General features: G+C 37.3%; 1 long non-coding RNA gene across 1 annotated transcript in view; it reads right to left on the bottom strand.

Moving 5' to 3' along the window:
* Positions 1-886: 886 nt before the first annotated feature.
* The window catches only part of LOC119250365 (uncharacterized), a 40788-nt gene continuing 31766 nt past the window's right edge, over positions 887-9908 (bottom strand). The window contains exons 2-4 of the long non-coding RNA XR_005126285.2: positions 8609-8701; positions 8306-8374; positions 887-2035 (exon numbers count right to left, since the gene is read on the bottom strand). This is a non-coding gene — a long non-coding RNA (uncharacterized LOC119250365). The remainder of the gene's footprint in view (positions 2036-8305; positions 8375-8608; positions 8702-9908) is intronic.

The raw sequence follows: 9908 nt of genomic DNA, 5'->3' as shown, positions 1-9908 counted from the left end.
ATAGCTTTTCTCCAGCCCAGGTTCCTCTCAGGAAATTGGCCATCCTTTTGAAGAAGCACTGATGTGTGAGATGGGCAAAATTTGTTATCAGACAAAGAACAAAGGACCATGCCCATAAACCTGCGTTGGTTGTCCACCACATCCACTCCTCCAGGAATCTAGCTAGGACCAGGCTGCCTCTGAAAAGCTTTATTAGAAATAAATCAGTTTATTGAGAAAAAAATCCCAACTACCTCTAGTGGCACTAATCTTCCTGTATAAGATTAACTCACCAGGTGACATTATGAGCCTGAGACAAAGTCCTTCAGTAGGAGTGATGGAATTAGCCATGCTCCTTGTCTGGCTGCTGCCTCTGCATATTTACTGATACATATCAATGACAAATCCTGACAAGGACAGATGAATGCTTGGTTCCAGGAAAGAATGTGCAATAGAGAGAAAAACAAAAAAAGCTTGTACAAATGAGCAAAACCATTCCAGAGCAGACTCCAAGAACTTGTATGTCCCTTATCATCAGGGGGACTACACATGTGATCATCCAGGAAATGTACTCTTTGCAAATAGCCTTGAGCAACTAGAAATAGTCCCCAAAATATGACACTGATTTGAAGGACAGGTAGAGTTTAAAGGAAAAATTTTAATGATTGGTTCTGAAGGCACCTGCCTGAAATGCAATCTTTGTGGCTTTGTTTGTCTTTGTTTTTCTAAAGATGAGGAAAACAAAGCGTTAATCACTTCACTTAGTTAATGAGGCTAATCCTGGAAGTTCCTGCAACTCATTTTGGCCCATACTGACCAGAAATGCAGTACTAAATAAATGAGGTTTGTCCCCGTTGATATTCAGAGGAAACCTATTCAACATGAGATTAAGAAAAAGTTTGCCACTTTGAAAAGGTAGAGCCATACACTCAGCATGAAATCAGAGATGGAAGAAGATCTGCTAACAGAATTTGGGAAGACAAATGGCGGGGCAGGGAATACAAGGAACTCTCGAATATGAAATGAGCCATTTCACAGATGACCCCAAAATTGACCGTTCATCTTCTGCCATCAAATTATGAAAGCCCTGATGGCATCTCTGGAAATAAATTGCTAAATAAGTTTAAGCTTTTTGGTTCATAGAATTGGTGAATCAAAGGGGCAAAAGATTTATCTCATGCCTCTAAAGATCATTTATAATGTGGCTAAGTGACCCTGGATAAAACCACAATAAAGGTGATTCATGCAGGAAACCCATTTTGTTGAGGCAGAAATGAAAATTCACATTAAATCACAGTCTATTATTCTATGCTCAGAGAATTAGAGCGAGCCAAGCTCAGTGGATTTCCAGACATTCTGAAGGTTGAATGCAATTGTTTTCATAAAAGAGAGAAATGAGACTTCTTTAAAGTGAGGATGTAGCCTCCCTCTCTGAGAGCAGGGAGGCCCCCCTGACCTAATGACCTGTCCAGTGGCCCTGCCAAGCAGGCATCCAGGACTATATTCCCGGACAGCAGCCAGCTTGGGGATCTATTCAATTACTGCAAGTTCCATGCCAGGAGGTTTTCATCAGCTCCACTATTTATCAAGACAATTGGACCTAGTACAAAAACCCAACTTTGCAAATTGCCATTACAGGGGCTGTCTATGTGACTGAGTCAGCGATGTCTGCCTCCTAGCATTTGCTCTCAACTGTAAAGTTACCATATTTTCTTCTGGCTGGGATCACCTGAAAAACTTGTTGTCTCCTCTCCTTCACCTTCCATTCTTGTCTCTAAAGATCTGTTAAGGAATGAATTAAATACAATAGCAGGATCATTGAGCAATCAAACACTGGACCCATTATTTTGCAGGTGACCTAATTTTTGTGACATTAAATGCTTCTCAGCTTCTCTGCCATCCTTCATTTGGCATTATCTTCCTATATTTCTTCCTTCTCATATGTCAGTTCTCTCTCTGGAGCATTGGTAATGACCAATGTAATACTTTCTAAGCTCAAATGTTCACTTTCCAGTGAGAAATTGACTGATGTTGCAGCAAAAGGAATCCAATTTCTCTGTAAATTAACCAAAAGTGTAGACTCTTGTTAGTACAACTAATTTTTTTTCCTTCTCATTGGTTCTTTTCTTTGTTCATACAGTAATGTTGTAGCTTAAAATATAATTATTCAAACATAAAGAATAATCTCATGTAAACTGGTTGACAGTCAGGAAGTCTGAAATAATGACCATGCAAAACTCCATACAGACCAGTGTAGAACTTGCCATAAATCATTTGTTCTCATCTGTAGTCTTTGCTGAAAGCTGACAATGTTCATTGTAAGACTTTGTAAAGGATAGACTAAACAGCATGTCCAGAACTGTGATAAAGGTAAGAATTCCACCCACAATGGATTTGCCAAAAACAAGCACACCAAAATAAAACCCCTTCCCTGGAATTAAGTTAAGTCTGTTATCTTGTTACACTCTTATCACAAGTGCTTATATCCTTGGAGGTAACTGTAAGCTATCTTGTCTATTGACAAAACACTTGAAAATTGGATTTATATGAGAATCTTTAGTTTTCTTAAAAAAATAGTTCATGTCTTTTCACATGCCTCAAAGAGATGCACTACAAGCACCAGCAATAAAAGACTTATTTTATGGAATTTGGTGGATTAGAGAAAGAACACTAAATTTGTCTGGTCATACAAATCTTTTAAGCATGAACTAAAACATTTTGAATGCATCAATTAACCAGAGTGCCTATTGTATTTCTCCTACTAAGTTTTTCTTATCTCAACAGTTAATATTTTAGTTTGTTCCTCTTTCCGTGACTCAGGGAAAGGATATGCCTCTGGTAACAGGCTGCTGCTTATCAGACTATATGGAGAGAATTAATTTAATGAAGAGTTTCTATTTAGGAAGAAGCAGTAGGAGGACAGAGCAACAATTGGAACTTCTACCACACTGGCTGGTGTTTTACAAGCTAGAGAAGCAGCTGGAAATTTAGATGACAGTTTTGAAAGATGGATGATAAGGAAAAGGTCACTAAAATTGAAATGGTGGGTGGGAAAGTAGAGCAGACCAGGATAATGTGGCAAAACTGAATCATCTCATGCGTGTTAAAGCTTTTAAGGAACTTTTCTTTTCGCATCAAAGTTTGCTATTCTCCCTGGTGACTAACTGTCCCATGAATGGTATAGACTACTTGCCTTTTTTCTTGCGCCCAAATCAACTCTTAAAGCATTTTTTAAAGTTCAGATTATAGGATAAAGAATATTTCCATCGACCTGAGTCAGTTTGCAAATATGTGTCTTTTGCTTAAGCACATATTTTTATGTGAATGTTTGTTCCCAAACTACCTTAAAAATAATGTGTATATTTACAAAACTAACAGCCACTGTAGCTTGGAAAATTCCTTTGGCACAGATTTGAGTATTCAGACACAAATGCTCCTGACTTAAAAGCTAAACCAAATAAAACTTGACAGTAAAGCAAAATATTTTATAGGCAAAGTGACATTTTATAATAATGGAATAATAAATGTAAAAGGAAAATGAACTAAGCCTGAAATAGCATCTCAAATCTGTTGAATACCAAAGGAAGGTGAATCCCAATTAGTCTTTTCCTGTTTTTATTATACTAATAATTATGCCTATGATTGAAGCACTCTTACACTTTGAGAACTTCAGTTTTTCTAGTCATATTGTCATATATCTCCAATCACTTGTCTGTTAAGAGATCCATACTATGTAGTGTGGAAGCCTCAGTGGAATTCTAAAGTAAATAGATACAGAAAGTGATGGAAAAAATCAGAAGACTGCTTTATGAAGCTCTTCAATTTGGAACCAAGTCATCATCCAGATGAACACAATCCAACCCAAAACCCATATACAACTTGACATTAGATAAGTTTACAAACGAAATGAATAAACCTCAAGTCAGTTTACTTGTAATCTTCATCTTCCACCCCATGCACAACTCAACCAAAAGAGCTGATTTGGGTCAGTTTAGGAAATCAACAAGAGCCTATAAACCAACCTTCTATTCCACTGGACAACAATTATAAAGAGGGTTAAAAAATATTGTTCTTTCACTCTAGGAAAAGATGAATAGCCAAGGTTGTTGTAAACACAGGGTGTTAGGATGAAAGAGAACTAGGATTGGAGGGAGAGAAAAGCTAGTTTGTATCTTCCTTCCCTCAGTGCCAGGAAAAATGAGTCTGCCTATTGGCAAGTCCTGACCAGAGGCTGTTTGGGTTCACAATGGACATTGGGATGGGTAGAGTGTATCAGACCTCATTTTCCTCTCTCAGAAACAGATATTTTTACAAAAGGATGGCCAAAGGAAATAAACCAAGGCAAGAAGAAATTCACAGTCATCAAATCAGTAGATAAAACAGGGATTTAGCTAATGTACTAATTGTTAATTCATTTTTGACACATTTGTTGATGCTTATATTATCCAGTGTAAAATGTGAGGTGATAAAGGACAATGAGAATGATCTAATCAACTTATCTTTTGGATTTTCTCTTTCAATGGGTCTCGAGTAGGGTCTAGAAAAAAGAAGAAAATTCCTTAATCCCGAGATGATTCTAAGGTTAAGCAAGTTGGGAATCCACTGATCTGAATCAGTGACTCCCAATGGCTTTGTGATCTCCTAGGTAAGAGAGGGAACATCAGGAAGGAATTAAACTTGATATAGGGAACATTGATCATAACTCCAGTTTCTATTCATGAAGCACAGCAGGCGTCGTAGGGTGTATTGCAATGAAATAGACTCATAACTTTTTATTCAAACAATATGCTGTTGTTTAAAAGCTATGTGATCTTGAGCAAGTCATTAAACTCCCCAAAGGAATAATTACACCCAATTTCAGAGTTGTTTGATGTTCTATGTGAGATCATAACAAGACCTTCATCATTTTAGTTTCTGTCTCTCCTTCCTCAAACGTGGTGTACTCCCTTTTTTTAATGCCCTTTACTTCTAAGGATCTAATAAAAACTTGCTTTCATTTTCTAGAACCCAGTCTCAACCCACATTGTCCATGAAAGTTTTTCAACCTCACCTCCACCCCCACCACCAAGGTTCACTGACCTCCCTTCTCTGTACACCTTCAACCCTTATATTCAAGATCATATAATCTGAAACTCAATTGTCCTCAATTACTTCATGAATATTGCTTTAGTTTTCCTGACAGGGTTCTCCATGAGCACCTGGATGAGACACTGTTGTCATTCATGAAGATGCCAAAGAATTACTCACTGGCTAAGGAAAAGTATCTGTTGGGTGGACAAATGTTATAAAAGATATCTAAAGAGGGTGAGGAAATCCTCACTTTCTGTGGACATAATGTAGTAGAGACCAGCCAACATTGCAACTGCCTCTGGTGGGCATTAGTATTTTGAAATACTCATCAGAATGCCAGTCTCATTCTTCCCACACTCACTTATTTTGTTGGAAAAATGCAAAACCTGCATTTTTTCCATGAACCAGATCTCACTCTATGCACAGAGTGAATGCAGCGTCTGTGTTTAGCATCCCAATGTGATAATTATGCATTATGCTTACTCCATGGCCAAATCTTACATTTCTGTACCAAAACACAAAGGAATGACTAATGCTCCAGTGTATTATCTTGCTTACTTTTCCATTGTGATTTTTTTCTTATCCATATTGTCCCCATGCTGAAATATGCCTGTAACAATAACTGAGAAAACTGACATGTGAATATGATTTGAAAGGTAAGTGACAAGCTGAGGTGAATTGCAGGGACATCTGTGCCAGCAAACACATGAACACTGAGAAGTGGTAGCAGTCAGTCAGTGTGTGTGTGTGTGTGTGTGTGTGTGTGTGTGTGTGTGAAAGAGAGAGAGAGACTAACTGTATGCTTGTGGAGAAAGAAAAAAAATTATTAAGGAACAAAAGCTGGGTTATGTAAGCAGGAATGTTTGAAATGGTTAGTATAGCAAGAATGGAAACAAGGTATGAATATTCATAAGTAAAAGGGAAGCAGAATTCATTTGCAGTGAGGAAGCAGAGATAAAATTCTGAATATTGTTTGATCACAATTTTATCCAGGAAGCTTTCAATGTATAGATAATAATATATATCACAAAATCAACTAACCCCATTTTCTAAATTTTCCTCTTTTCAACACACTGTTTATTCATATTTCTATATATTAGTCAGCCAATTTTTCTCGCATTTCTGAAGGCCTAAATGTGAAAGAGGACCTCCCAGGTGGTACAAGGGGTTAAGCTGCACTATGAAGAAATCAAGAAATCCTCAGCCTCTGCAGCATGAGTTTGATCCCCAGCCAGCCAGGGAGCAACCCACATGGTGTAGCAGACCTCTCCTGTCTTGCCCGCTGCTCCCCTCAGCAGTGTATTTCAGTCAGTCTGCCTGTTCTGTTTCCTGATCTGTCTCTGGTGGATCCTCTCACCCCCCTACCCATCCCTGCATCTCTGGCCTGTACCCCAGTTCTTGTACACATAAATAAGTAATCTTTAAAAAAATGAAGCTGAAAGATGAAAAAATACCATAAAATAAAGACCAAAAATTACTTCAAATAGGTAAAAGACTTACAGTAAGAGTAAATCTATAAAATTCATACAAGAAAACATAAGGGTAAATCTTTGTGATCTAGGATTGGTCAATGAGCACTTAGATATGACACCAAAAGCATAAGCAAGTTAAGAAAACAATAGTTTCCCTTAAAAATGAAAACTATTTTTGAAAAGCATTGTCAAGACAGCCTGCAGAATAGGAGACAATATTTGCATATATATTTGATAAGGCTCTGTATCTAGAATAATATAAAGAATCATTGCAACTCAATAATAAAAACATAGCCTAATTTAACAATGAGCAAATTTCATTATTTTTTCAATATCTGTTGCAGTAACTTAGAGAATTGAACTACTTTTACTTTTTCTGCAAATAGCCACATCCCCAAAAATGAAACTAGACCATTATCTCATACCATATACAAAATTAACTCAAAACAGGTGAAACACTTGGATATAAGACTTGAAACCATAAAATATGCAGAAGAAAACATAAGCAAAGCACTCCACAACATTGGTTTCAGTGGCTTGGGGTTTCAACTACAACAGCAAGGGAAACCAAAGCAAAAATAAACAAAAGGACCATATCAAACTAAAATGCTTCTTCACAATGAAAGAAACTATTATTAAAATGAAAAGAAACTATATTGAATAGTTGAAAGTATTTGTACATCAGACATCCGACAAGCAGGTACTATTTAAACTATATAAGGAACTCATCAGCTTAACAATGAAACAAATAACCCAATCAAAAAATGGGCAGAAGAACTAAACAGACACTTCACCAAAAACAAAAACAAAAAACATAGGGATGACCAATAAATGAAGAAATGCTCACAATCACTTATCAGGGAAAAGCAAATCAAAAACATAATGAAATACCACATCACTCCTGTCAGAATGACCCATATCAAAAAACCAGAAACAGTAACTGATGGTGAAGTTATGAAGAAAAAGGAACCCTCATATACTGTTGGTAGGAAGGTAGACTGAGCCAACCTCTATAGAAAACAGAATGGAGATTTTCAAAATATTAAAAAGATATATGATCCAGCAATTCTACTCTTAGATAGCTATCTGAAGAATACAAAAAAAGAATATACTGATTAGAAAGATATATGCATTCCTATATTCATTGTGACACTATTTACTATAGCTAAGGTATGGAAACAACCTAAGTGCCCAATAACAGATGAGTGGATTAAGATGTGGTATGGATACACAATGGACTATTACTAAGCTATAAATTTGCAACAAGATGAACAGAACTGGAGGGGATTATGGTAAATGAAATCAGTCAGAAGGAGAAAGAAAAATACTGGACGATCTCACTCATACGTGAAATATAAAGAAACAAAGGAACAGACAAAACTAAAAACAAACCTAGAAATATAACTGTAGAATTGAGGTTACCAGAGGATAACCGAGAGATGAGGAGCAATGAGGGAAAGGGTATTGAATGGATTCTGGTGGAGGATTATTGGTACTTTGGTTGTGGACATAATATAGTAGCATACATCTGAAAAGGAATGAACCTATACCCCAAAATCACATACATTTTTGAAAACTAACATTGACAACAACAAAAAAAAAAAAATTAAAAGAAAGAGCCAAGTATCTGAAGGCAATATACATTTCTCCAAGGAAGATATACATAAGACCAATAAACACATGAAAAAAATGCTTAAAGTTATTAGTCATCAGGGAAATGAAATTAAAATCACAGTCAAATACTGTTTGATACCTACTGGAATGTTTAATAATCACAAAGTTACCTTTTAGTATATGGCTGGTGGGGAGTGGAGGCCAGGGATGGAAAAGGTATCAGGAAGACCTCAGGAACACTGCAAGAGAACAAGGTGGTGGGGTGCTGCCTGCCCACCTTCAAATGCCACACAGCACCCCTCTACTCATGTCATTAAATTCCACTTTTTGTACTTTGTGTCTCAATTGAAGAAGATGAAGTCTTTTGCGGGAAATTGTCTACCATGGGCAGGTGTTCAAGAAATACCCTTTTGAGTGAAGAACTTTGGTATCTGGCTGAGCCATAACTTCTTTAGTGACACCATAATACTTACCAGGAGTAACTGGACTTGACCACTGCAGGTACTGTCACCCAGGCTTTCAATTAGTGAATTTTATGGTATGTGAATTATATCTCAATAAAACTGCTGCAAAAGAAGAAAGAAGGAAAAGGGGAAAAGAAGCAACTGTCATGAACTTACTGTTAGAAAACCCAAGCTATTTTTCAAATGAAACTCTATGAAATTAGAATAAACTTAAGGATATGAAAATGAAGTGAAAATGATCAAATAAAATTCCACCTCAACCACTAATCCAATCTCAAAGTCTCATGAACCAAGATGGGACATTTTAATGACTGGGCCTTATATAAATGAGATTTTATTTTCTCAAGCAGGACTTTGAGGGGAAAAAACCAGAATTTTGATCTTCCATATACTTCCTTGAAAATTGGAAGCCTCAAAGTGAAGTGGGTGTTAAGTGGTAGGCTAGAAGACAGCATTTGTCACAGTGTTCAATCTCTGGAGTTTAAAATTGATAATTTTTTTTTTTCTCCATGAAGGTTGAGTAATCTTCTGGAATTTGATTAGGAAATCAGTGAACCTTGCGGTTGAGATCAAAGGACCAAATTTTAACTTTCACATCAGGTATAAAAAGGCAAAGATGGGCCTCCCCAGTGGCGCAGCGTTTGAGCCCTGGGCTGCGAAGCTGCCCGCAGCCTCTGCAACACCAGTTTGATCCCCGGCCGCCAGTGAGGGTCCCACAAGGCATGCAGACCTCTCCTGCCATGCCCGCTGCTCCCCTCAGCAATGTACTTCGTCAGTCTGCCTGCTCTGCTCCCCGCTCTGCTCTGGTGAATTCTCTCATCCTCCCGTGCTTCTGACTGTACCCAGTGCTTGTATAAATAAAGAAATAAATCTTTTAAAAAAAAAAGGCAAAGATTAAATATACTTCAGGCTGTTTACAGTATCTAGATAATTAACCCAAAATGTGTATCTCAGCCAGCGTTTTCAAACTTTGCTGTTTGGAGGGTGCCTTGTGGAGGGGTCTTGGCTATATGTTCAGGTTCTCTGTTACTCCTTCAACCAAAGAAGCTCCACCTCATCTGTCTTAAATATGAAGTTTCTGCTTAAACAACAGCTCTCATGGCTAAAACAAATATTAAACCTATGGATCAAGACCATTTTAATATACAGAAATATGTCGACTTTTCCTAGCCTCACAGTTTTGGCAAACAAACAAAAAAATGAGTTGCATTAAGGTTCCAATTTCACCAACATAAGACACTGCAATAGCTCACAGAAGATCTGTTTCTTCATAGGCTCCTCCTATCCCAATATTTCTGAGGCTTTTGGA

Source organism: Talpa occidentalis, unplaced genomic scaffold (genome assembly GCF_014898055.3).
Source record: "Talpa occidentalis isolate TD23 unplaced genomic scaffold, MPIMG_talOcc4v2.1, whole genome shotgun sequence".
Classification (NCBI taxonomy): Eukaryota; Metazoa; Chordata; class Mammalia; order Eulipotyphla; family Talpidae; genus Talpa; species Talpa occidentalis.
Note: the sequence above shows the minus strand (reverse complement) of the source record. Positions and strands in the feature narration are given on the sequence as shown.